Genomic DNA, 27,929 nt, shown 5'->3' on the forward strand with positions numbered 1-27,929 from the left:
TCGCTAGCTCACTGCTTCAGAGATTAAAATCGAGTTTCAGGAGTCAGTAGCGAAGGCCCATCGGGCAGAATTCTCTAATCTCGATTGGATGACTAATCCCCTCTCTCTCTATGGTTTTTTATTATGTTTTGATGCGGAACTTACGCATCTCAAACTCCAAGCTAGTAATGAAAGTTATGATCGTTATTGACAAGGAAAAAACATCACTGAAATACCCAATGCCGGGATGCGACCCGACCCTCTAGCATTTATTGAAGAGTTTTACTCATCCCAATTGGCATATATAAAAGACAAAATAGTTTCTCTCACGATCATAGAAAAAGATGTTGGAGTTATAATTCACTAACTATTTAGCAATTTAAATCAACGTTTAACAAATCTATTGGTTCACTTCAATTGCTTGCATCCAAACTCTCTGTCTTCTTGGATTAATATGAGCGAAGATTATAATCAATATTCACTCACAAAAAGAACAATTAAAATGATACTAACTACATGAAATATCGCAAAGTTATAGTTTCTGACATTACCACCATACAATTAATACATTCAGTAATGCGTATTTATAAACGCATGAAACCCAGAAGCAATAATAAAATGCGCGCATTCTTTGAAAATCGATCGTATCATTCTGTAACAGTTGTATCGATATGTAAACGAAATTGATAAATGCAATTTTCTCGGCATTTATTAAACACTCAAATAGAAAAATTATAATTTTGCAACATTATTGATTTTTTCCCCGATATAAACAATCTTAACCAAATACTTTCTCATTGATCCTACTCAAGATAAGACACAGACCGGCTCCTAAAAAAATAGGATAGCCAGCAACACCACAAGACCCAGCGTCAATCACGGCAGGGTCGTTCGTTGTCAGCCATGTCCGACAATAGATCTTTAAGGACGGAGTGGGCACTTGGCAAGCGACCACTGCGTGCGCCATGCCCTTCCCAGTCACAAATTCCCTCCTCCTTCGCTGCGGGTATCGATAATGGCGGATGTTGGAGACAAAAGACAAGCGCATCGACGAGGACACGGCACGACAGGACCAACACCCATAAACCAGCAGCGCCCATCGCACGAACCCGGGCAAAACCATTCGTCCCCAGGCAATGACGACACCGTCGATGACGCCCCCCCAATCAAGAATCCCAATTGCTTCATCTTAGATTATATAAAACCACGTCCCTTCGCAATATTTCTATTTCAACATCCAGCTGGTAATACAAAAATTCTTGGTGCGATCGCCTCGCGCCCGCGCTGTGTCGGGATCAGGAGTCTGGACACATGCTCAAGGTCAGATTTTCACGCGTCCCTGTCTCGACCGCTCCCGACCCATCGCCTTCTTTTCAACCTTCCCAGGATCAATCTCGCGACACCCGTCGGAATCGCTCAAGCTCATCAGATCGGTGATGGGTTCTCACGGCACCGCCTCTTCTCAGTCCCAGCTCTTGTTACGCCAACTCTTCGAGAAAGAATCGTCCACCTACACTTATCTTCTCGCGGATGTGTCCCATCCCGATAAACCTGCTGTCGTGAGTCTCCCCTTTTCCCCCCTTGATGTTGAACGCTGACTTTGATATGATCTTGTTATCTCTTGGCTATTGGGATGGGACTCCATGTTCGTCAAATTCTTGAATGGGCAATTGAAACGGGACTCGGCATGATTGTCGGGGACTGGTTGGAATATTTGTGGAATCATTAAGTAATTTCATTTGTGCTTGTTGAATAACAATCCGTGCATTTTGTGGTAGCTGACGGTCAAATTCTATGTTTTGTGTAGTTGATTGACCCGGTAGACAAAACTGTAGATAGGGATCTTTCTGTTGTCGAGGAACTGGGGCTGAAGCTTACATATGCCATGAACACGCATGTACATGCTGATCATGTAACGGGATCTAGTCTCATTAAGGTTCGTTGATTCTTATTATAATGTGCTAGCTGACCTCATGATTGTTATTTCTCTGTCATCTTATTGTTTGCGCTGTCAAATCTTTACTGCAGAGTAAGGTTCCGGAGAGTGAAATCTGTCATCTCAAAAGCCAGCGGTGCAAGCCGATGTTTTGATCGAACATGGCGATAAAATTTACTTTGGAGATCTCTTTCTGGAGGTATGCAGGAACTGCATTTTGTCCCAAAAGAAAATGAGAAGGGAAAAACTATAGTACTAGTTTAAGGATGGTTTAAGTTTGCATCTCTGTAGAACAATATCATCAAGCCTGTTAGTGTCCATGTCCAAGGGTGTCACACTCCTTAAAGGCATTTTAGGCCCTTATTTTTCTTCGGCTACCTATTCAACTCAAAGAAAAGAAAGGACATGGTCAAGTATGCTCTTTAGTTCTGTCATTCTCAGGCATATTTGATTAGTAAAATTCCATAGTCAGTCTTCCTCATTATCCAAGAATTTTAATGAGACAACTGCACTTCCTTAGACTCGTGCTACTCCTGGTCATACATCCGGCTGTGTCACCTATGTGACGGGAGATGGACCTGATCAGCCTCAGCCAAGATGGCGTTCACTGGGGATGCTTTACTAATCCGTGGATGTGGAAGGACAGACTTCCAGGTGAACATTCTAATAAGTGGACGTGAATTGCTGTTTACTAATTTGATGTAAACTTGCAAAAATGAAAGTGATAAAGCCATAGCTAGCAATTTTCTTGGAGTTGATGCTATCTGTATTTTTGTATTTGCTGCTTTTATATCAGTGTTATTGTTCTCAAGTGGACATAAAACGTGACATTCTTTCAAGATTTCACAGATCTACTGACTATTGAACATGAGCAGCAATGAAATAATTCTAAGCCAATTTTAATTTCTTAATCCACCTCTTTCATTTTTCTTGTGGTTAACTAAGCATATGGCGTCGGTCAGTTGTTTCCTAGATGAATTTCTATGTTCAGCCAGCTGATTTAAGTGAACTTCGCCATGTTTAGCCCCCCCAACTCCAGAAAGGAGGAGAGAGACAGAAGTATCCAAAAGTTGGTTTTAGATGGGGTAATGATGCGTCATTAGATCATGAATGAAAGGCAGAGTTAGGTTTTGCGTTTTCTTTATGATATTCTTGAACTCCCATTCAAGTCCTGGTCAAGCGTGTATCTTTTGCCTAACAAACCAGCCTTTGATGCGGAAAATATGCAGAGTGGAAATTCAGAACAGCTGTACAAGTCAGTGCATTCCCAGGTAAGGACGATAAATGTTTCCTGTTGATGGATGTTACACATTTTGTGTGAATGAGTTGGGACTTGAGCCTCACATTTGAGCTTTTACTCAACAATGTATGAAGTGTTTTGGCCATCTTATTGTACACTAACATTAAGGCTGTTGTTGATCAGATCTTTTCGCTGCCAAAGGATACATATATCTATCCAGCTCATGACTACAAAGGGATTCACGGTAAGGGAACAAAAGGAACTTTTTTTTTCTTGTTGATACTTCGCTTCTAGCTTCTTAAACCAATAACGTGTTGACTTCAGGTGAGTACTGTTGGAGAGGGGAGATGCTTTACAATCTTAAGCCTGACGAAAGATGAGGTAATTCTTTCAGCTGAGTAGCTGCTTCCTGTTTGTTCTTCCTGTGTTATACCTACAAATTGTTTCTGTGCTATTATGCCTAATGGCCTAAGCATAGAAGATCGGTTTCAAATTCAAATAAACCTATGTCAACATCCATGACTAATCATTGTAATTTAGAGATTCATAAGATCAGACAGACAGCATAGCAACAAGCACTTGAAAAACACTGGATTTGTATCAGTTCAAACATGCAAATGATTTTCTTTACAAGTATAACATGCATCTAAATCATATGCCTTTTCGTTAGTTGACTCATGTTAATGGTCAATCTTTCTTTGCAGGATACTTTCAAAGGGAATCATGGCAAGTAAGTACTGTTCTTATCGGTGGAAATAAAAATGTTTAAATTCCTGCTGTATAAAGTTTGATCTAAGAATCTTTCTAATACCACTGCCTGATATCACCACATTTCTTCTTCCTCTTTGATCAGATCTTAATCTGGCATATCCAAGATGATTGACGTAGCAGTACCGGCAAATTTGGTGTGCGGCTGCAAGATTTGATCCCAAAAAGTTGCTGAACCTTTCCGAAGCTGGATTGCTTGGTTGACAGGAAAGCATCTTAAATGTACATTTTCTCGATGTGCCAGATGAGTTGTGTAATAAAAAAAAGATGCATTCTGTTTGGCAAACAAAAGATGAGTTGTGTAATAAAAAAGATGCATTCTGTTTGGTAAACAAAAGTAGCACGCGTGTACAGGAATGAAGTCGTTGAAACGCATGTGGACATGAATAAGATCGAGCTGAAACTCCCGGAACTTGCGATGTTTGTACTTACCCTTGAACAAATTTTACGAGCTCCTTAGTACCAATCACTGCTTGTTATTGAGATTGTGATTTAATCAAAAGGATTGGCCTGTCGCCAGCGTTGTTTACGAAGAAATACCTAATAGTGATGTAAACTCTTCATCAGAAGTGCTGAGTGTCCATAGTCACAGACTCACAGCTGGAAACTTGCTCTTAACAAGTTTACAGGGCCAAGTTTCTTCTCTTCTAGGCCGGACGCCAGTTGCCAAGTTGGCTGTAAGCAGTTCTGCTTCACAGAAATTTCCTATGCTGTCGTTTCTTGTAACTTGAATATGTAACAGTACAGAAGCATGGTTGCACCATGTATGGCAAACTTTCGTTTGGTGGCGAGGTCCTGCTTCGAGAAATTTCGTTCGGACGTCATGAAATGTTCGTTATTCATTCTGAAAACGACGTTGTAAACAGCACGAAATTACAGGGCGCTGGTGGAGAAGGCAAGACACCGTATTCCTTCGAATAAACAAAAGACGAAAAATAAATACAACCGAGTGAGAGGCGTACCAAGCTGCTGTCGTGCCACCTTCGCCTTTAAGGAAATAAAAATCACGGCAATTATACGCGTCCAGCCAAAAAATGGAGCAGAACCGACTGAATTGACTTGAGTCTATCCTACCCATTTCCGCCTCTCTCTCTCTCTCAAGAGCTCGCACCATTTCTGCACCGAGATCCGTTCTCCTTCTCCAGCAGGCCGCCGTCGCGTACCCTTTTAACGGCCAAAGTCGCCGCGGTTGATCCAAGATGAGCAAGGACGAAGACAGAAACAGGGGCGTCCCGAGCGGCGACTACCAGCACCAGTACGGCACCTTCCAAGGCGTCGCCAACTACCCCCCGCCGAACCCGCCGCACCAGCAGCCGGCGATCGGCTACCCCCAGCCGGCGCCTCCGCCGGGCGCCACCGATCCCTCGGCCCCCCTCCTCCTCCACCTCCCCACTATTACCATCATGGGTATCACACCGTCCCAGGTACAAAGTCGCTTCCTTTGGAATCGCTTGCGAGCAGAGTTAACTTCGGATGTAAAGTTTGAAACGGGGCTGTCGGTGAAAGTTCGATTCAGGGATCATTTTTTTCCGTTGATCCTGGAATTTGGTCGTGGTGCATTTGAAATTTCTGTGTGATCATGATGGAATGCTTCTAGGGAATCTTGGGATTTTGATTGTCTTATGAACTGCCAATATGCTTACCTTTGTCAATTCACTCTAGCATGGAATGATGTATTAATGGATATAGTTTATCCTGTGGGTTAAGTTTTTTTGGCGAAACGTTTTGGCATCCTCATCTTTTGAGACGGTGGATGTATGGGGTGTGGGAGAGGAGTTCATGAAGGTGTTGAAATTTATATGAAATTAATCGGACCAGCACGTTTATCCTCATTTTGGTTGATTTCTTTGAACATTGTGGCTGCTTTAGTGGTCAATCATGCTTATACAGAGAATCATATGTTTTGCCCAATGTGTTGTCCCAGGGCTCTCGGGGTTTAAGTCAAGCCAGATAAAATCCGGAAGCGACTGGTGTCTCGAGTAAAAAATGATGTCTACTCATTATGAATATGGCTCGGATTACGTGTTCACCTTATTTTGAAGTCATAAGTGCTCAGATGCGTTTCCAGTTGTGAATTACGTCTAGATAGGAGCAGCAAGAGGAAGATGAGTAATTTTGCTGGCAAATACTGCTACTGACGGGGTTTTCTTCACTGTAGGTGTTGAAATGATCTGTTGTCTCCTTTTAAACTTGATCAGATTCTGTAGGACTCAAAAATTGGAAAATGTGTCTCTGAAACCTTTCTCCTCGGTCCTCTTTTCACCTTTCTCGGATAGATAACTTATGGGAACAATGAGAACTAAGTATGCCCATATTGATGATTTTACTGATTGCCCTGATGAAACAAAAATGATTGATGATCTTCCATTCTGTATGCTTTGCAACATTTTACTGGGGGAGATTTCATTTCACAGAATTTTTTTTTCAGGTTATGCTGTTGCTGAAGGAAGACCAGTAAGAGAATCACGGCTGCCTTGCTGTGGCATTGGAGTTGGATGGTTTCTGTAAGTTACTTTCTTTACTCGTGGGTTGGATTTCACGTATTGGCTAGTGCATAGCCAACTGCAAAGCATGATGGAGTCAACAGTCCCTATAACTACAAGGACTGCATGACAATTGTTTAGCCTGGATGTAGCAGATTCTTATGCTTCATGAGTTCAACATTTGTATATTTTGTGATTCTTATTAGTACCTGGCCTTCAAGTTTGAAACCAGAGAAATCCCATGTGATGGTTCTTTTACCGAAATCTGAGCCTTATATTCATCATAATTTCGATAAGTTTAAGATCATCAGCTAATTTAGGATGTCTGCTTTGTTGAAGGTTTATCCTTGGCTTCTTCCTTGGTGCCATCCCTTGGTACATTGGACTACTTCTTCTTGTCTGCGGAAGGATAGACTACCGGGAAAAGCCTGGATATATTGCTTGTACAATTGCTGTAAGTCTCTATCTTTCTTCATTCACAAAATTAACTACATTCACTTGTTTGTTACTTCCGGGTAATTTATATGTCATGCCCCTACCCTCTGTTGTGTGCTTATGCACTCAGGTGTGCATACTGGCACCTATAGTTGTCTGCCTTTGTTGTACTCTGTAGAATTAATATTGTCATTTGTCTTACTATGTACCTCTTCCATCAGAGCAGTTCAGTAATACATCACATACGTTATTGACTTCTCTCCTTGTCCAAAAACGTGTCTCATGTACAGCTGCATATATGGTTCTTTCTGTCCGAATATACCACGTAACATGTTAATTGAGGAAGCCTCTACTGTCTTCTAGCTGATCTTTGTCCGGCCCTCTAATGACTTCTTATTCCTGGCAATGCCTATGTTAGTTTATCCTCTAAAATGAAATCCATGTTCCTGTTGATATTGAACTTCAGGACTGCAGAGTAAATGCTTTGCTATATGATTTTCTTGAGTATGGAAAAAGTTTGTCTGGCACATTCCTTCATATATAGATCTTTTGTATGCATCTCTAAACCTCTGTATTTATGAGCCATTTTGAATCCTGGCCTTGCTTTTCATTACATCCTCTCTTACATGTACGTGTTCAATTCATTTTGTGACGGACAAAAACTGAAAATTCCTGCAATGACCATATGCAGGCAATCTGGCAACAATTGCAATTGTCCTTGGTGTCACGAGAGAAGCCGATGATTGGTAACATCATAGCAAATGGCCTTAGTAGGTATCTGAAAATGGCATGGTTCATGTGATCTAGCTGGTGACTACATGAACAGATGGGGCCATCACGTTATCAATCGTAATTAATCACAAATTTTCCTTCTGTCTGATGAGCAAGGAAAACAGCATGATTGTGTTGGTCCGAGAAGTCCATGTTTTGGAATCATTCCTAGTCTTCAAGGATAGTTTTTGTGGAATTAAGAACAAGGTTATCCTGTCTTTTTAGTTGGCGAGCCTCATGACGTATGTATATAATCGTTGCTGTGACTATACCTGCGATGTTTCTTTGAAATGTTATATTGTGAAGCTAGATCTGATGGTCAATACTTTCCTTTTCATATATATATGGGTCCACATCAATATTTAAAAATGAAATGATAATAAAGATTTTTTTGGGGAGCACTTCAATCCATATTGAAACGAAACGAGTTTTTTCTCATCACTTTGAATGAAAATGAATAATATATATATATATATATATATATATATATATATATATATATTTAATTGACTCCTTCAATCTCGACGATTAAATAATAAAAGATTATTATTATTTCGAGTACGCCGCTATGGTGAAATCGGTAGACACGTTGCTCTTAGAAAGCAGTGCTAGAGCATTTCAGTCCGAGTCCGAGTGGCAGCATGGCATCTTCTAAAACAAATGGAATAATATATATATATATATATATATATATATATATATATATATATGGGTCGAAAATGGTAGATGATATTTGAATATTTTTATCTTGCTCTTTTCGGTGAAGATTCGTGAGTTCTGTGAACTTGACAGTGGACAATGATTGAATATTATGCTCTTATAATCACATCTAGTATCTGCGGCTTAAGGACACAAGCAAGGATTGCCATAAGGTTCAAAGTATCTGCGGCTTAAGGACACAAGCAAGGATTGCCATAAGGTTCAAGTTGTGGATAAAAAAGAAGATCAAAGACAATTTTAGTTCAAGAAATCTATAGGAACTTATGCAAGAATGGAAGTCTCGGACTTTCGACTCAGTGTACATTTCATCGGAAAGAAAATGGCGATACCATTTTAGTTTGATCAAATCATTTTTCATCAAATTGTAAGAACTAGGCCTTGTTTTGGTAGAAAGGAATTGGCTTGGAATGGAATTGTTACTTGAGTGCGATTTTATTGCCTTTTTGTTTCACCAAGGAAAGATGTTGGAGTGCTCCTCCATCGAACAAGGAGAATAGCCAGTCCATGGCTCGACATGGTGTGGCCAAGATGGCTAATCCATTCATGAGCAAAATCATAAAGAAAATTAATTACATATGATTTTGAGCGTGCGCACTATTTTTGTTATATTATCCATTTTAAAGACATTTTAACATGTTCCAATCCAACATATGCAAGCACAAGAAAAGGAATTGCAATATTCTTTCCAAATTCATTTTTTCGAGCAAATATAGGAATGGCAATAAATTGCTCATTTCAGTTTCTTGTTTTATTTCTTTCATGCCTTCTTTTATTTCATTAAGTTATGGGATAATATGTGAACATAGATGTTTTCTTGAGAGGAAATAAAAAAATAGGGAAATTTGCGGTGTTAAATGTTGTTGCTCCATGAAACTTAATCATGAAGTTATGGTCCGTGGATGCAAAATGAAAGAGCCGAATCTGTTTGGCTACCGAGGAGTCAAGATCACCTTGCTTTCCAAGCAAACAGCATCCTTTTTTTTTGGGTCGAAGTAGCAAAATGCTAATCGAAAAGACGGTTTTCTAGAAGTCCGAGACATGGTGATTATGAATTGTCGTCGAACCGCTTTTGACAAGGCGTCATTGACTACGTCTGCCTTTTGGCTGTGCGGGGCCGACGCTGAACCATCTTCGGTCAAATGCCAAATGCCAGCGCGCGCGCTCCTACATACGCAGGGGGATGATGTTTTACTGGGGAAATTTTTAGCGTTCGAGATTTTAACGAAAGAATTATCAAAAAAGTCCTAAACTTATTGTAATTGTGCCAATTCAATCCTAAATTTTTTAGCCAATTTAATCCTAAACCTTTTATAATTATGTCAATTTAGTCCATCCGGCCAAAATTGGCTTCCGGCCTGACGCCGATATGGACGCCGGCGGGGGACAGGCTGGCGACGATGTCGACGTGGCAATTTTTTAATTTTTTAAAAAAATTGAATTTTTTAATTTTTTTTCTTTTGTTTTTCACACCTTCCTCCTCCCAGCCGGCTGGCGCCGGCCGAGGCGAGGGCCGGTGGGTGAGGGCCGGGGCCGAGGTCAACCTCGCCGGACAGCTGGCGAGGGCAAGGCCCCGCGAGATCTGGCAAAGTCAACCTCACCTGGCCGTGGCGAGGGCGAGGCCTTGCCGATCCGGCGGCCTCGGTCTCGCAAGGGTGGGTAGAGACGGGGAGGGAGAGAGAGACTCGAAGAGAAGAAGTGGCGAGCGGGAGGCGGTCGCCGAATCGAGGCGGGGAGAGGGAATCGAGGGGAGGCGGAGCCGAGCCGAGGAGACGACCCCCGAACGCCCTCGCGCACCGCGACGAAGAAGATGTCCCTCCACCGATTCCCCGATTCACCCCACTTTGGAATGAACGGCTCGACTTGATTCCGACTACCGCAAGGCTCTTAGATTCCGTCAGGCCGAACCTCGGCTCGTCAATATCGGCGTCCGCTTGCAACCGGGAGTGATGCGAGCTTGACGTCCCTCGGACCGGCCCTCGGTCGGGCGTCCGTCATCCCCCTCGGCCTGGCTTCGCCTCCCCCGATTCCTCTCCCCGCCCGTTGACCGCCTCCCCGCCTCTGCCTAGCCTTGGCGTAGGGCGAGACGCCCGACCGGGCGGGGCCTCGCCTTGCCGGGGTCGGCGAGGCGGACTCGACAAGATTTGGCGGGGCCTCGCCCTCGCTAGTAGTCGGCGAGGTTGACCTCATCGGGCCTCAGCTTCAGGTTGGCAGGGCGAGCCTCGCCAATGGCGGCGGGACCGACTCGCCGGCCCTCGCTTCGCCGGCAGGGAGGAAAGAGAAGGTGTGAAAAAAAAGAATTAAAAAATATTCAAAAATTAAAAATTCGATTTTTTTTAAATTTTAAAATTGCCATGTCAACGTTCGCGGCCGGTTGTCTCGCCAGCCGTCCACATTAGCGCCGGCTGGCCAATTTTGACCGAATGGACTAAATTGGCACATTATAAAATGTTTAGGGATTTAAATTGGCCAAAAAAAAAAAAATTATGACCGAATTGGCACAATTGCAATATATTTAGGACTTTTTTGGTAATTCTCCCAGATTTTAACTCCACTCATCTTTCTTGCCCCCACGATACATAATTTGATGCGTCGAGCTAAATCGCACTGCGTTTTGGGTTTTATATCCATTCTATTAGCCATCTCCAAACTGACTTTTAAAAAGATTGAAAACAAGAATTTAAAATATTACATAATTCTTTTAAGATTTATAAACATTCAAATTAGCGAAATGAAATGATTTAGAGTGATTTTTTTTTTTTTTCAAATCATGCCATCTTGCACCTACCCTTTTGGCCTTAAAGCATTAGGGGATTGATGTTTCTGAGGAAATTGTCAGTGTTTGAGATTTTGATTCGATCGTCTTTCTTATCCATTACGAAGCATGATTTTATATCCATACGGTAGGCCATCTCCAAATAGCTTATGTCAAACCCATGAAAAAGCTTGAAAACAATAATTTAAAATATATTTACATAATGTTTTTTTTTTAAGATTTATAAACATTCAAATTAACGAAATGAAATGATTTGGAGTGTTTTTTTTTTTTTTACTTTTTTTCAAATCATGCCACCTCGCACCGACCCTTTTAGCCTTTTATATAATGTAGAATGCTTAAAAACTTCAAAAATTGCTTTACATTGATGTGTCAAGGCACATGTAATTCTTCCACAATTATTTAAAATATATATTTGAATTTTAAATTTTAATGAAAAAGTAAGAAAAAGTTACTTTTAACTTGTTAGAATTGGCAATGAACAAACTCTGATATATTCATACATTTCAAGGAAAACTAAACGGCAATGGATCCTTTTTCAATTCTTGTACCATAACTTGATAAGTGTCCTTACTATCTATAGTGATGGTTGAATGGCACGAGTTAATGTTTCTAGAACATGAGATCGTGAGTTCAGGTATATGCTCATTAGTAATTCGGGTGTTATGCTGGGGAGTTGAGGTAAAAGGACTCACCCACCTTAACTCAATATGTCACTAGTGGTGCTGAGTGAAGATTCCTTCAGAATCTTCAACCGAGAATTTTTCAATTGGTGCCATAATAATGTCTGGAGAAAGTATCCATAATGGTTGTGCTTCTCGACTCGTTTGGGACTCTATATGGAATGGTTGAAATATATGGAAAGCTATCTTTGGTCTTATAGAACGATGCAAAACAATTTGCTTCAAGGCAATGTGTGAAATTTGAAGCTCTCACTTTTCAATATCCTAAAATCTTGATTTTATGTCAAATGATGCTTATATAGAATGATCGAGGCATTCGTATTAGGCCTCCTTTTATGCCAAAAAAGAGCGATAACTAATGTAAAACGTGATCCATCCATAATTTCGAATGGTCATGATTCAACCATTTTATGTAGCAAGTAATGCTAGAGATACCAAAATTCGTATACTAAATAAATCTATGAAATTACACGGAAAACGGTAAGTGATTATTTAAGTTAGTGGATTCATTTAAGCACTTTGAAAATTTATTGGACATTAACAAGGAAAACGATGGTTAGTTTTGGTAGTGGGGAGTTTGTCATTTATTACACCAATGGTAGGTGTAATCTAAATTTCAAGTTTTCAACCGACAAAACTTAATTACAAGTCACAAAATAGATAATTACTTCGTCCTGTAATCAAATGTACTCATAATTTTAGTAAGGCTGGCTATGAAAATCAAGTCTAACTCCCCCCAAAAAAGGAAAAAGACTCCTTTGCAGTTCTCTTTGCAATATTTGTGCTTGGTTTGGATAGAAACACTAGTTTGCTTGGAGGTCACGTTCTCCAGTTTTCTTTGACCTTCAATTACGTGGCATGTGATGAGCATCCGAGCACACGTCAAAAGGGGAAAAGGGAGAAGAAAAGCAAATTGATAATGAACACTTATTTCTCATAGATTTTTCTTTTCAAATGCTTCTGGACTATTTTCTCATAGATTTCTCGTAGATTTTTCTTTTCTCAATGGCGACACATTCTAGTCAAAGGCCACATGGGGATGCAACGTGGAAATAGGCGGTTTGGCAACTTCAAAGAATCTTACCTTGAAATCGACAAGGATGAGTCAAGATGGAAAGAACAATGAAATTACAAGAACTTCTGGAAGGAATCTCACCTTGTCCAGTGATTTGTTCCAATGGCAATCCCTATGGACTCATACTCAAAAGTTAAAAAAAAAAAAAAAAAAAAAAAACTTGTCTCCAATGGCATAGGATTTTCTTAGAATATGTAATACAGTAACTTATTTCCAAGAACATGGCGATATTAATTAAGAAACTTATAGTAAAGATCATGCCAAAAACACTTCAGGAGAAGCTCTTCTATATGCTTTTGCAAAACGAGGCTAACCAACGTAATCGATGCACGTACATACCGCATGAACAAGGAACTCGCATTCGGATAACAATGACTCCTTGCCTTATCTTCCTCTATCCCCAGAACGAGCCAAAGTTGCAGCCAGAGAACGAACAAAAGCTAGAAAACAACTGAAACGACAGCCTGTTGCTCTATTCGCAACCGTTCAAGTCGATGTTATATGTTCACTAGGAGATGATAAACTGCAGACAGTCAAACGATATTGCAAAAATTATTTATTAGGCCTAAGTATTTCAAATTTGATACAACACTTGTCAAAGGCTTTTACACCATCACGATGAACAAGATGCGAATCCCAGGTTTTTTCCTTTCTCCAATAACATGCCTTGCCAGCAAAGGAGAGATTCCATCGCCGTTGTGAAATTAGACACTGTACTAGTGTTTAAACCGAATTTTCCAGTGCAAGATCTTATGGGATCTTCATAAGACTTTACTATTTTCAATAATCTGTATATGATTTAATACGTGTGCTATACTCATCGTCGCATTTTGAGCGGTGAATAGACTTTTCTTCTCTTTATTTTGGGTTTTGCTTTCTTTTTTTTCTTTCATTTTTGATTCCAACTCTGGTCACGGTCAAGAAGCTTCTTGGCCAACACACACACGGCTGTGTATGTGCTACGGCTATATAAACACGACACTACACAATCGCCCTTGCCCAACATCAAACCATTGAAGTCTCTCTCTCACAGCAAACAGACAAATAGATACGCACACGCAGAAGAAAAGATGGAGGCATCGATCCAGTCAATTGGGCTAGCAATGGTTCTGGCCGTTCTGACCACATGGGCATGGAGGGTGGTGAACTGGGTGTGGGTGAGGCCGAAAAGGCTCGAGAGGCTCCTGAGACAGCAGGGCCTCTCCGGCAAACCCTACACCTTCCTGTTCGGTGACCTCAAGGAGAACTCGCGGTTGCTCACAGAGGCCAACTCCAGCCCATCGCCATCTCCGATGACATCAAGCCTCGTCTCTTCCCTTTCTTGCATCAATCTTCCCAAACATATGGTATGCACTTCTTCATAGTATCACTCCGTGTGGCACTTATATTTTCCTTTTAATTAACACTCGCTTGGTTTCATCCTTTGGTCGAAGCTGTTGCTGATGGAGTTTCAGAACATTTGAATATACTATTCTTTATCTTGGAAATTCATACTTCCCCGTTTTGCCTTTTTGCAACCAAAGATGTTAATGCATCTCAATTCCTTTAAATAATTGCTTATTTTGATATGCACACAATAAGGACATCTTACCTTACAAAAGCGACATTAAATAAAACTTGCATGTGACCGTGTCGTGTGACAGCAGACCATGTATTTCATTTTTGCACTGTGGCTCTTACCAAGTGCATTGCAGGCAAAGACTCGTTCATGTGGATAGGACCAACACCGAGAGTGCGCATAACGAACCCCGAACAACTAAAGGAGATCTTCTCCAAGATAAACGACTACCCCAAGCTAGCCTCCAGTCCCCTGGTGAAGTTGCTCGGGGATGGACTCGTGAATCACGAGGGCGAGAAATGGGCACGGCACAGAAAGATCATCAATCCAGCATTCCACATGGAGAAGTTGAAGGTACATGAAACTATTCCCTGGTCAACTGAATTGAACCCACACACATTGACGCCTCAGGATTTCTCTTTAAATCCTCCTTTGCTTTTGGTCTGTTGCTTTTGCAGCTTATGTTGCCCGCATTTTATTCAAGTTGCACTGACATGGTTGGTAGATGGGAAAAATTGGTATCAGTAGAGAGATCCTGTGAGATCGACGCATGGGTCGACCTTCAAAATTTGACCCGTGAGGTGATCTCTCGAACAGCGTTTGGCAACAGCTTCGAAGAAGGCAAAAGGATCTTCGAACTTCAGGGGAACAAGCCCAGCTCGCGTTAATAGCCCTTCAATCGGTCTACATACCTGGCTGGAGGTAAAATCGTTCATCATCCGTAAGCTAATTGAATCTAAATGAGCTTATGGCTTTACAATCATGACATTCTAAAAAAATCCAACTATTTGATTCAATGTTTCGCAGGTTTGTGCCAACTAAGATGAACAGGAGGATGAAGAGCATAGATAAGGAAGTGCGGGCTCTGCTCATGGACATCATCCAGAAGAGAAAGCAATAAGGAAGGGGAAGCTGCTGGCGATGATCTGCTGGGGCTGTTGCTGGAGTCAAACATGAAGGAGAATGTCGGGATGAGCCTTCACGATGTGATCGAGGAGTGCAAGCTTTTCTACATCGCCGGACAAGAGACGACTTCGGTCTTGCTGGTTTTGGACCATGGTCTTGTTGGAGTGTGCACTGGATTGGCAAGCACGAGCTAGGAGGAGGTCCTCCGAATCTTCGGAAGGGAAACCTGACCTGACGGCTTAAGCCACCTCAAGATTGTAAGTTCAATGCTCTTTTCCTCTTTTTTGAGAATGGGACTCATAATAGGTCCGATCTAGAGAGTTCTTCACAATTTTATCACATGACACATGATGATCATTCTATAATTACTGGATGCGATTTTCCGATCCTTAGTAGATGAAATGTTTGTCTAAAAATAATATTTATCCTATGAAGATGAACACGACAATGAACTGACAGGAAAATTTCTTTGCACACTTGAATTGAACTTGATTTCCTCTCGACACAAGAACCTGATTTTTGGACAATAGCCTCATGTCCCTTTTTCTGGATAAATTACAATATATTTCCGTCTCTTCGAGAATATTGATATCATTCCAGCATCGTGATCGTTCATAGATGCTCCTACGTGCGCATCTCTACCATATGAATTCTTCTAAGAATTTGTCGCAATCAGGTCACAATGATCTTAAATGAGGTGTTGAGGCTATATCCACCGTTGACTGAGCTGTGGCGGAAGGTTCCTACTGAAACAAACTCAGGGAAGCTGACCATACCGCCGGAAGTCCAGCTCTTAATGCCGACACTCCTCATCCACCATGATAAAGAACTTTGGGGCGAGGATGCCGAGGAGTTCAAGCCAGAGAGGTTTGCCGAGGGAGTGTCCAAGGCCACCAAAAACCAAGTCTCCTTCTTTCCATTCGGATGGGGCCCTCGTATATGCATCGGCCAAAACTTCGCGTTGATAGAGGCAAGATGGCGCTTTCCATGATTCTTCAGCAGTTCACGTTCGAGCTCTCTCCATCTTATGCGCATGCTCCTTCTAATGTCCTCATCCTCCAGCCACGATATGGTGTTCAGGTCATCTTGCGCAAGGCAAACTAAAAGTTACAGATCAGGGTGACATGTAGTGTAGACAAATACGTGGATAGATATAATGTCACACTACACCATTTTCGAAAGTTTGTATGTTGTTGTTTAAGAATAGAAATTTAGTGTTCGTAAACGTAATCAAATGGCCTCTTAACTAAGTGACTGGTTATTTTAGTTTAATAACAGCAAGACGCTGGATGTATCTGAATCTTCCTTTCAGAAAAACCCCAGTAGATGATAAGCTATGCCTTTTCCTAGTGCTGTAATAAACCCGTTTATTTCTTTTCAGATACTGATCTGGCCAATGACCAGTAAAGATGGCTTTATTATCCCTATTCTTCAGATTTTAACGTGCACTAGAGGATACAAAATTGAACCACATTTCTCCACAAGGAGAAGAACCACACCAGCTTTATTTTTGTGCTAGAGACCTTTAACTGCTTCGTCCAAAGCAAATGGAGCCATTGCCGTTAGTGAAAGTTTGATTCGGGGATAATTTTCGTTGATCCTGGAATTTGGTCTGCTACATGGGAATTTCTATGAGATCTTGATGAAATTCTTGTAGGGAATCATTGGATTTTAATTTTGTCTTACGAACTGCTATCTTTGCTAATTCGCTCTAGCATGGGATGATGTGTCACGGATATTTCTTAAAATAAAAAAAGTCATTTTCCATTTCTTTCTTTTGCCTTGTCTTTTTCAAATAATTTCCTATTCAATTCTATTGAAAACACAAAAAGTTAAACGGTGACTTTTATGTTAACTTATTGGTCAATCCATTGATCAAAAGTCAATTACGAATCAAGTTGGCTTTTTACACAAAAAAGATTATAAAAATGATTCTAATTTCACTCTAGCCAAGTTAGTTTTCAAAAATTTCAAAGATTTAACCCAAAATGTTGAAGTTAAAAGCCAATCATATATTTGATATTTGGATATAGGAAAACCAAGCTAATAAACTAAAGAAATTCAAGTTGATTAAAATTTAATTTCACGAATTAAAGTTCATTTTTTCCATTAAACCTCGATTCATTTTATAGCATAAAAGTCATGACATCAATTCAAAGTCAATTAAGATACAATAGGTTACCCTAGGTATGAACAATTAATTGAATAAGTGCCTCGCAATATTACTTGAATTCAATTTCGATTAATTTGTGATTTCGATCAAGAAATTATATGAAATTGCCCAATTTGGCCTAAAAAGTCCAATTGCATGTACCCATAATGCAGGTCCATTATTTTTCGTGTTAATTAAGTAATTAGGTCAATATAAAATAACCGAATTGCATTTATATGGTTTAATTAGCTTGCTTTATTTAGAATCGTGCCATTTTCCTCTAATTGAACAAGTTTTCTTTCCAATTTGATCCTTGAGGGTCTAAATTACATAAAATTTAGGACTTCAGCCAAGATGTGAGACGTCATTGAATCAATCAACTAGCATGCATCATTCCCAAGACCGATCGGTTCGATACGATCTTGTTTTTGAGGTGGAATTTGTGGATCAAACTGGGGGGACGAATCACAAGATTTTGGGACCAGAATTGAACCGGTCATGGCGGGAATCGATTCGATCGTCCATTCTTGTTTGGTCTGATTTGGTATGGTGGAATTGGTAAGTTTGCTATTTTATACCAAAAATAAAATAAACAATGTTGCAGCTTGTTGCTCGTGGCACGGTGCATAAATACATGCGGCTTGGCCGCTTGTCCCGGGAGTTTCCTCATCCACACACAAGCTTTCTCTATACTCTCTTTACTAACGAAATGATAGTTCATCAGCAAAGGTAAATGGCCTTTCTATTCTCTCAATCCTCCATGAAAGAGTAGTTCTTTAGCAGGAGAGGATAAAGGCGTTGCCTTGAGATTATCTTTGACAAGTCTTGCAATGAATCTTTGGTCGGTATCTTGGCTAATTCTCCTTTTTACACAAGTTCTCGCATTAATGATTTCTCATTTCCTTTCTTCCAAGGCTTGACTTGGGATACAACTTGTTGGGAGTAGGTTTTGGCTTGCCTCTTTTCACTTAGGAGGATTGGTTCCGTTGGTATTAGTTGAGCATAAGGGCTTCACCGACTGAATTTGTCCATAAACCTAGATTCCAATGATCTTGTAACCAAAGCATCCTAACAAAAAGTTCTACGGTGACCCCTCTCAAGACTCAAGGCTCAACACTCAAGATTAGATTCTTTGTTCTTTAGCATCGAAGCATGAATCACGTCAATTCGACCACCATACGCTACCAAACAAGTAATCCAATTTGCTTCATATATTATAATCGGGGAAATTGGGAGGCATTAGGGTTTGTTTATCAAGAAATTTAAAAATATGTAAAATATATATATATATATATATATATTATATATATATATATATATATATATATATAATCAACCGGGGTGCAGTCGGTTTGATTAGACTAGTTCTCACATTATAAGTAGGAACCAAACCCCGACCAGCCACCGGTTTCAAGAATGAGAATTAGGAACCGGACCACCCTCTTTGTGAATCGCCCAAAACCGGGGGTTCGGTTAGGGAGGTTCTTAGTTCGGGCGGTTCCCATTACACACCTCTAATGGTTTGATTGATTTGACTAGCCACTAGTGGAAGAGGCGATTTGGCCCTCCACCGGTCAACTTTTGGTGGCCGAGAACCACTAGTGAGTTTAACGTTGTGTGTATTTTATTCTTATGCTTTTCAACTTTCCATATTTTGCGAAAATATCCATGGATTATGTGAAATTACAAATGTACCTTTAATTAGGCCTTAATCGCAAATTCTATTTAAACTTTTGATTTTGGTACATTGACACCATTTGGATGGTCATGCGATATATTTTGACTTAATCCATAATAAACTTAATTAGGTCATTCGATCAAGTTTCGACTATCAAATCAAACCGACAACCAAAATTTGATCTTAAAGGGGGACTATATAAGATTTTCCCTCCAAAACTTTGGGAGCTTTTTTTATTATTTGTTTTTTTTTTTAAAGATCTAAACATGAATTTTCTCTCAAAAACTCTCCTCTCTCTCTTTCCCATCACTTCTCTTTCCCTTTCTCTCTCTCGCTCCATGATTCTGTGTCGACCATCGCTCACGTGGAACCCGGCAAGTTGAGTACCAAGATCCACCAGCTCCACCAGCTCCTTTCTTCTCCCATTGTCGCTGCTTGGAGCCCCATGATTGCCGGAGCTCCTCGATCAGCCCGATCAACCGATTGGACCAATCACCAGTGCGAGTGCTAGCAATTCCAGTCGTCAGTATAGCGGTTAGTCGCGACGACCAACTGGCATCCCTCAACATTGCCCCACCTTAGATCGTCTCCTTTAACCTATCTTGAAGAACCAGGTGACCGAAAAACCACTTAGCTACCATTGGAGGTCCTCCAATTGGCCAATCTCATGTCGGTGGCTTGAACTGATTCAAAACAAATCGATTCTGTCCAGCCGCTGATTGGGGGCTTGATCAATGCCAATCCGGTCCATCCAACCATCCATGGCATCCCTTCAACAATCCTTGATGTTTGTGATCCATTCCATAGTTTAGGTTGTCAATCAATCGAGCTCGTTTCGTTGAAATCGCACAAAAGGTAAACAATCAAACTTGAATCCGATGAAACGAGATTGAGCTAGTTGATTGGGGCCAAGACTCGAACCTAGAACTATATCTCATGGTTAAATTTGTGATTTGGATGTTATGTTATGATATTTGATGACGTTGTGTTGATTAAAAAGCTGAGATTGAACATGATTTTACATAATTTACCTAGTTTTGCAAAAAGCACATGCTCGAAAGTGACTCTATATTAGAGCTGACTTGAGGTCCTAAACCTCGTTATTTGTCTCAAGTTTCAATTTGATTTATTATGGGCCTCAAATGGAGTTTGTTTGACACCTAAATTGCATCTTGGAAGTTGGATGATCCACTGGATTTTCATGATATTATGGTATTTTGGTTTTTGAACATATTTTCTTTCTAACTTTCTACTGATTTTTGTGTTGAGATTTTGGAGATGGTTTCTCCACGGAAATTGTACAAAATCATGTTGGTATAACATTTTTTTTTCTAGAATTTTTGAAGGAAATCTGATTAGGCTAAATCTCATAATAACGTCACTATGTTGTTTTTGTCTGTTCGAGTTTGTAACACCGGGTTCGTCAATCTATACATATTATCCACTTTGAGCCCATTGGACTCTCATAGTTTTGTTCCTTTGGGCTTCGCCCAGAAAAATGTGTATGTAGATAGAGAACCCAAAACCTTATAAGCTAGTCCAGGACTCCCCTAGGCAATCTAGGACAAGAGACGCACCCCCTCCTTGTGTATGTCCAAGACCGAGGTGTGGATGCACTGCCGTCCCTCCTTCCCACGCCAATGCCGTTTGGGCTGTCACACTTTTCACCAACCCTTAGGAGCACACCATCCTCACTGTAGCCCCATATGTGGTCGAAGTCGGTTTTGATACTACTTGTAACATCCTAAATTCATCACTATACACATATTGTCTACTTTGAACCCCATTGACCTTCACATTTTTTTTTTTGGGCTTCGTCTAAAAATGCATATATACAGATAGAGAACCTAGAATTGATCTACTTCAAGACTTTCCTAAGGCGACGTGGGATAAGAGACGCGTTCCCTCCCTGCAAACATCTAGAGACCGAGTGTGGATGCACCACCATCCCTCCTCCTCATGCACCGCCGCACTCTCCACCCTTTAGTGATGTGAGATAGGAGACATGCACTTAACCTCTGGTGTATTGTCGAGACGCAATCGCCTTGCCATCCCTATATACTGTCATGAGTATGAGTTGTTACATTCTCCACCCCTTAGGCACATCACTCTCGCTATGGCTCCACACGTTGCAAGAGTTGACTCAAATACTACATGATGTCAAACTACGAATCCTATAGAGATAGGTATGACATGACTGTCTTTCCACCTGAAGGACACAGCCTCAAACCGCCAAAATCTAGGCCCCCCACAATAACACTTTCTCTCTAATGGCCTCTAACTAAAGGACCCAAAAAAATTGAAAAAGAGAGGGATGAGTAACCACAAGCTCATGAATAGTACATCGTCTAAGCAGATCATAGCTACTATGCATATATATAAGTATAAAGCATAACCAGTAGTTCATAATCCAACTCATTAATATACATATCAAATTAAGTATACTGTTTCAACAAAGTTTGTACATGTTAGAAAAATACACATTTAAATCTACTGTCATGATTCAAATATCAATGATAAGGTCAATCCAATCTTTCACTTTAATATCAAATTATATCATGACATAATGCCTTGTGATAATGCGATCAAGAAGACCATTTTAGCAAGGTCTGTACTTACAAAGCCATTGGCTCAATCTAAAAAGATATCTTAAACCTGATATGCATACCAGCCCCTCCATAGGTTCACAACAATATTGAAACTCAACTCCACATCCTTGTATCTAGAAATTAGTATAAACCAAACATATAAATTTTCATAATTCAATCCATAAAAATAAAATATACTTCACAGGACATTTTTCATAACATTTTGAAATCCATTTCCCTGAAGCCCTCGACATTTCAAGCGCCTTTTACAAAAGTTTTTAAATCGTTATAGAGCTCATTGCATAAGCTAATAATGTGTTCACAACATTTTTCTTAAAACCATTCTCGAACAATTTCAAAATTTCTTTCACAAATCATATTTACGACAAAATATCTTTCATAAAATCTTTCTCAAATCATTCACCAATACTAAAATGTAATAATTGGCTTATCCAGATTTTTATGCAATAAACATACTCCTTCGTTACTTATAATATCTCAAATCTCTACCATTTTCAAGATATAAGTTCACAAATTCGTACAACATTTAGCACCATTCACCTAGATATGCCCCAAACCAAATAACAATGCTCAGTCAATCCCACGAACTCACATTCTTATAGTATAAGTGAGAAATAGTATCAAAACCAAGTAAAATGTTATCTCAACTACACTTGGCTAAACTAAACTTAAACACCAACAAAATAACTTTTACGCATCAACAAATTGCTCATCTAAAACAATTATTTAAATCAAAACTCAACACGGAACTTGGTCTTAGAACCCTAAAATCTCGCTTCCACAAAACCATTGCATCAAAACGACTCTTGTCAAAACCCAAAACTTCATCATTTCCACGAAAACCCAAAACTTCACAACCCAAAAATCGGACTTCACGGCTCAATTTCCACATAACTTCAAATTTTCCCCTATTTTTGAAAACTACCTTGATTGGATGAATGAGGAGCGCAGTAGTTACTGGGCATTGCGTTACATAGTCAAGTTGGTAAACTTACAAGCCCTTTCTCTTCTCCCTTTACTTTCTTCTTCCTTTTCTTTCCACTTCCTTTTCTTTTCTCGAATTGTTTTGAGCTCTTAAAAGAATGAGTGTCCCATGCTCACTTATTTTGCTTTTGACTTTTCAACCCCTTTCTTCTTCTTCGTTTTTTTTTAATTTTTATTTTATTTTATCTCCTTTGACTTTGTTGACCAATGCTATTACAAGTCCAACTCATATTTGCTCTAAAATGAGGTGGTAAACTTGTTGGATTGGATTTCCATCCTTCACAAAAGTTGTAGTATATATCATAAGCTTTCTAACTAAGTACAATTTGTGTCAAATGATTGTTTTTATTAGGTCAATCACTTGTGTGAAGAGATGTTAGAACTGCTACATTTGTGACGTTGATGACATTATCTTGCTTTTCTCATTTCGTGCTTAGTCTTTTAATAAATCAAAGTAGACTTTGGAGTCATCACGAAAAATAATGTGGCATTGCATTTTTATCTGTAAGAATTTTTGTAGAACTTTCACATGTCATTAGATTATTGGAAACGATTTATATTCTATATAACCCTTGCTGCATTTGACTGATCATGTATCCGTAAAAACATTTTCGTTGAGGCTCCTTAAAAGGGAAACTAGTGTATGATGTCTTCTATTATATTTAGAGCATATCTGGCTTAAGTAATGATGTATGGCATGCCTCTTGAAGATCATTTCCTATATATGAAAAGCCATGCACCAAGTTGACATGTCACAACCGAGAAATTATCGTGCATTTGTCATGAGTGTTCTTTAATGGTAAGTCGCCCATCAATGTTAATGAACTTGTGTGACTTTTTGTAGATGGATTTTAGGGCTAAATGTCTGAACCAAACTTGATCATCACATTTAGCCCTACAGTATGTTCGAATTCTACAATTTTTCATGTATTGTTTAAGTAGCTTAACAACCAGGTATCATGCATCGTGTTCTGCCATTCTTATGACTGATTTGCACACTTTTGCAATTGTCACTTTGTTTGACCATGAATTCGACCCCAATTGAACTTGACGTTTCTTAGAAAAGTCTTATGGAACATCCTAATCTTTCTAATGACACTAAATTTTGCATCATTTGATTAGTTTTCCATTTTTGCAAAGTTTGCCTTGAAATTTGATATGAGTAAAATTGAATGCTCATTCTGCCTTTGTTGAGTCAGAACTTTTTTTTTTTTGATGGATTTTTTCAGTAAGCATTTTTGGGATCGGGTCCTTAATGAAACTTGTTTGTCTTTCTCATGTCTATATCGCGGTGAAATTTCAAATTTTTAGACATCATCTACCAGGATAAATTATTGTTGATTTGCCATGATGTCTAGCTGCCCTATTGTTGTTTCAATGATGCTACGTGTTCTTGAATTTTTATAAATTCATGTAGCTCATCTTAAGAAACTTCCTTCACAATTTTTTTTTTTTCTTATTGTGTGCTTCATGTTTTGTAAATTTCTTAGGCCAATTACCCATGGGTCCTATTCTAATTGTTCTAATTTTCATTGTCCTGTTGATTCTTCCTGCGATTCTCTTTTTAGAATTTTTTGGGATATCTTGAATGCTGAATTGGGATTAGTTGTCTTCATGAAATTTATTCCAAATTTTTGCAATCTTTGTTTTGTAAAAAATCCTTAAAAAATAAAAGGGCCATCTAGGACCCTTGGTCAAATCCTTTTGGATTTATCGCAAAATTTGTTTTTGCATTACAAAGTGATTTTTAGTACATGATGCCTCCAACATTAACCATTTTAGCATCTATTACTTTTAATTTGACATTGAACTCGTCGAGGTTTTGACAGTATTTGAAATGCCTGCAACATCCATTAGTAGTGCATGATATGTGCCCGAATTAACCATGGCAATTAAATGCGTCCCATAACCGAAATGTACCTATGTCAAAAAATACCTCATCTTGTCATCAATGTCTCAAATGCATTTAAAATTTTTGAGGCATTACATAGAGTCATACATGCATAACATCTCTTCAATTGTTAGAAATGCATGTGATTTTGTTTGGCACTTGGTGACAGTACGGCACCTTCCAAGGCGTCGCCAACTACCCCCGCCGAACCCGCCGCACCAGCAGCCGGCGATCGGCTACCCCCAGCCGGCGCCTCCGCTGGGCGCCACCGATACCTCGGCCCCCCCTCCTCCTCCACCTCCCCACTATTGCCATCGTGGGTATCACACCGTCCCAGGTACAAAGTCGCTTCCTTTGGAATCGCTTGCGAGCAGAGTTGACTTCAGGATGTAAAGTTTGAAAGGGGCTGTCGGTGAAAGTTGGATTCAGGGATCATGTTTTCCGTTGATCCTGGAATTTGGTTGGTGCATTTGAAATTTCTGTGTGATCATGATGGAATGCTTCTAGGGAATCTTGGGATTTTGATTTTGTCTTATGAACTGCCAATATGCTCACCTCTGTCTATTCACTCTAGCATGGAATGATGTATTAATGGATATGGTTTATCCGGTGGGTTTAGTTTTTTGGCGAAAGGTTCAGCATCCTCATCTTTTGAGACATTGGATGTATGGGGCGTAGGAGAGGAGTCCTTGGAAGATGTTGAAATTATGTGAAATTAATCGGACCAGCACGTTTGTCCTCGTTTTGTTGACTCCTTTGAACGTGGCCGCTTTAGCTGTCAATCATGCTCATACAGAGGAGAATCATATGTTTTGCCCGATGTGTTGTCCCAGGGTTCTCAGAGTTTAAGTTGGATAAAATGCGGAAGCCACTGGTGTCTCTAGTAAAATGCTGTCTACTGAGTATAAATATGGCTCTGCCTATGTGTTCGCCTTACTTTGAAGTCATAAGTGCTCAGATGCGTTTCCAGTTGTGAATTACGTCTAGATAGGAGCAGCAAGAGGAAGATGAGTAATTTTAGCCAGCAAATACTGTGACTGACGGGGTTTTCTTCACTGTAGGTGGTGAAATGATCTGTTGTATCCTTTTAAACTTGATCAGATTCTGTAGGACTCAAAAATTGGAAAATGTGTCTCTGAAACCTTTTCTCCTCGGTCCTCTTTTCACCTTTCTCAAATAGATAACTTATGGGAACAATGAGAACTAAGTATGCCCATATTGATGATTTTACTGATTGCCCTGATAAAACAAAAACGATTGATGATCTTCATTCTGTATGCTTTGCAATATTTTACTGGGGGAGATTTCATTTCACAGAAAAAATTTTCAGGTTATGCTGTTGCTGAAGGAAGACCAGTAAGAGAATCACGGCTGCCTTGCTGTGGTATTGGAGTTGGATGGTTTCTGTAAGTTACTTTCTTTACTCGTGGGTTGGATTTCACGTACTGGCTAGCACATAGCCAACTGCGAAGCATGATGGAGTCAACAGTCCCTATAACTACAAGGACTGCGTGACAATTGTTGAGCCTGGATGTAGCAGATTCTTATGCTTCATGAGTTCAACATTTGTATATTTTGTGATTCTCATTGGTACCTGGCCTTCAAGTTTGAAACCAGAGAAATCCCATGTGATGGTTCTTTTACCGAAATCTGAGCCTTATATTCATCATAATTTCGATAAGTTTATGATCATCAGCTAATTTAGGATGTCTGCTTTGTTGAAGGTTTATCCTTGGCTTCTTCCTTGGTGCCATCCCTTGGTACATTGGACTACTTCTTGTCTGCGGAAGGATAGACTACCGGGAAAAGCCTGGATATATTGCTTGTACAATCGCTGTAAGTCTCTATCTTTCTTCATTCACAAAAATAGCTACATTCGCTTGTTTGTTACTTCCAGGTAATTTATATGTTCATGCCCCTACCCTCTGTTGTGTGCTTATGCACTCAGGTGTGCATACTGGCACCTATAGTTGTCTGCCTTTGTTGTACTCTGTGGAATTAATATCGTCATTCGTCTTACTATGTACCTCTTCCATCAGAGCAGTTCAGTAATACATCACATAAGTTATTGACTTCTCTCCCTTGTCCAAATAGGTGTCTCATGTACAGTTGTATATATGGTTCTTTCTGTCCCGAATATACCACGTAACATGTTAATTGAGGAAGCCTCTACTGTCTTCTAGCTTATCTTTGTCTGGCCCTCTAATGACTTCTTATTCCTGGAAATGCCTATGTTAGTTTATCCTCTAAAATGAAATCCATGTTCCCTGTTGATATTGAACTTCAGGACTGCAGAGTAGATGCTTTGCTATATGATTTTCTTGATTAGGGAAAAAGTTTGTATGGCACATTCCTTCATATAGATCTTTTGTATGCATCTCTAAACCTCTCTATATATGAGCCATTTTGAATCCTGGCCTTTGCTTTTCATTACATCCCTCTCTTACATGTACATGTTCAATTCATTTTGCGACGGACAAAAACTGAAAATTCCTGCAATGTCCATATGCAGGCAATCCTGGCAACAATTGCAATTGTCCTTGGTGTCACGAGAGAAGCCGATGATTGGTAACATCATCGCAAATGGCCATAATAGGTATCTGAAAATGGCATGGTTCATGTGATCTAGCTGGTGACTACATGAACAGATGGGGCCATCACGTTATCAACCGTAATTAATCACAAATTTTCCTTGTCTGATGAGCAAGGAAAACAGCATGATTGTGTTGGTCCGAGAAGTCCATGTTTTGGAATCATTCCTAGTCTTCAAGGATCGTTTTGTGGAATTAAGAACAAGGTTATCCTGTCTTTTTGATTGGCGAGCCTCATGACGTATGTATATAATCGTTGCTGTGACTATATCTGCGATGTTTCTTTGAAATGTTATATTGTGAAGCTAGATCTGATGGTCAATACTTTCCTTTTCATTTGAATGTCTTGTAAGAAACAATGTGGGAAACGTCCCATATATATATATATATATATATATATATATATATATATAAATGGGTCCACATAAATATTAAAAAATGAAATGATAATAAAGATTTTTATGGGGAACGCTTCAATCCATATTGAAACGAAACGAGTTTTTTCTCATCACTTTGAATGAAAATGAAAAAAAAAAATATTTAATTGACTCCTTCAATCTCGACGATTAAATAATAATAGATTATTATTATTTCGAGTACGCCGCTATGGTGAAATCGGGAGACACACTACTCTTAGAAAGTAGTGCTAGAGCATCTCAGTTTGAGTCCGAGTGCCGGCATGGCATCTTCTAAAACA

The 27,929-nt window shown here is 39.7% G+C and overlaps 3 pseudogenes; all 3 read left to right on the plus strand.

Moving 5' to 3' along the window:
• Positions 1-1,403: 1,403 nt before the first annotated feature.
• Positions 1,404-3,492, plus strand: LOC120288353 (annotated as a pseudogene).
• Positions 3,493-5,076: 1,584 nt separating this feature from the next.
• On the plus strand, positions 5,077-27,554 carry LOC120293197 (annotated as a pseudogene).
• Positions 14,146-16,497, plus strand: LOC120293195 (annotated as a pseudogene).
• Positions 27,555-27,929: the final 375 nt, after the last annotated feature.

Source organism: Eucalyptus grandis, chromosome 1 (assembly GCF_016545825.1).
Source record: "Eucalyptus grandis isolate ANBG69807.140 chromosome 1, ASM1654582v1, whole genome shotgun sequence".
Taxonomy (NCBI): domain Eukaryota; kingdom Viridiplantae; phylum Streptophyta; class Magnoliopsida; order Myrtales; family Myrtaceae; genus Eucalyptus; species Eucalyptus grandis.